The sequence below is a fragment of the Pteropus vampyrus genome, unplaced genomic scaffold, assembly GCF_000151845.1.
Source record: "Pteropus vampyrus isolate Shadow unplaced genomic scaffold, Pvam_2.0 Scaffold366, whole genome shotgun sequence".
Lineage (NCBI taxonomy): Eukaryota > Metazoa > Chordata > Mammalia > Chiroptera > Pteropodidae > Pteropus > Pteropus vampyrus.
The window spans coordinates 179,903-181,457 of record NW_011889147.1 but is presented as its reverse complement, the minus strand read 5'-3'; positions in this window follow the sequence as shown (position 1 = coordinate 181,457).

Below are 1,555 nucleotides of genomic sequence, written 5' to 3'. Positions count from 1 at the left end.
CTTACATTCGAATTCTCTTTGCCATCCTGAAGATGCCGTCAACCACTGGAAGGCAAAAGGCCTTTTCCACCTGTGCCTCCCATCTCACATCTGTCACCCTTTTCTATGGCACAGCCAGTATGACCTATTTACAGCCAAAATCGGGCTACTCCCCTGAAACCAAGAAACTGATGTCTCTGTCTTACTCACTCCTGACGCCTCTGCTGAATCCACTGATCTACAGCTTGCGAAACAGTGAGATGAAAAGAGCTTTGATGAAATTATGGCGCAGAAAAGTAGATTTACACACAATCTGATTGTGCTGGGAAGCCATGTGATATTTGGTCATTGCCTGACAGAATTCTATTTTAATTTAATAAATGGTGGAAATAGTTTGCATTTCTTGGTATGAGTATGCTTAACTTTTTGAATCCTACAAATCTGCTAATATATTAGAGGTATCTATACATGTTTTTTTAAAAATAAATTTATTTATTTAAATTAGTTTCAAGTATACAGTACATTGATTAGACATCTATAATGTTCATAAAACAATCCCCCTAATTGCTCCCTCCCTCCCCTGGCCCTCCGCTTAGCCATCATATTAATGCTAACTGCATTCCCTCTGCCATGCTCCTTGTGCCCAACTATCAACTACTAATTTGTACTTCTTAAACCCTTCACCCCATTCTCCCAGCCTCCCAACCCCCTTCCCCTCTGTCTGTCATCAAATTGTCCAATATATTTGTGAGTCTGTTTTTGATTAGTTTGTTCTTTTTGTTCCTTAGATACCACATATAAGTGAAATCATATGGTATCTATCTTTCTCTGATTTATTTCACTTAGCATAATAACCTCTAGGTCCATCCATGTCGTTGCAAATGGTAGGGTTTCTTTTTTTTTAATGGCTGAGTAATATTCCATTGTATGTATGAACCATAATTTCTTTTCCAATCATCTATTGATGGGCATTTAGGTTGCTTCCATATTTTGGCTATTGTAATTCGTGCTGCCATGAATACTGTAGTGCGTAGATCTTTATGAATTATTGTTTTGGTTTTCTTTGGAAAAATACCCAGAAGTACAATCGCTGGGTCAAAAGGTATATCCATTTTTAATTTTTTGAGGAACCTCCATACTGTTTTCCATAGTGTTGTACCAATTTGTAATCACACCAACAGTGTATGAGGGTTCCCTTTTCTTTGCATCCTCACCAACACTTGCTGTTTTTTTTTTTTTTTATTTATTGATGATAGCCTTTCTGACAAGTGTGAGATGATATCCCCTTGTGGTTTTAATTTGTATTTCTTTGATGATTAGTGACCTTGAGCATCTTTTCGTATGTTGTTAGCCATCTGTATTTTCTCTCTGGAGAAGTATCTGTTCAGGTCTTCTGCCCATTTTTTAAATTGGATTGTTTGTTTTTTTGTCATTGAGTTGTATAAGTTCTTTATAAATTTTGGATATTAACCTTTTATCAGATGTGTCATTAGCAAATATCTTCTTCCTGTTGGTTGTCTTTTTGTTTTGTTGATGGTTTCCTTTGCTGTACAAAAACTTTTTAGTTTGATGTAGT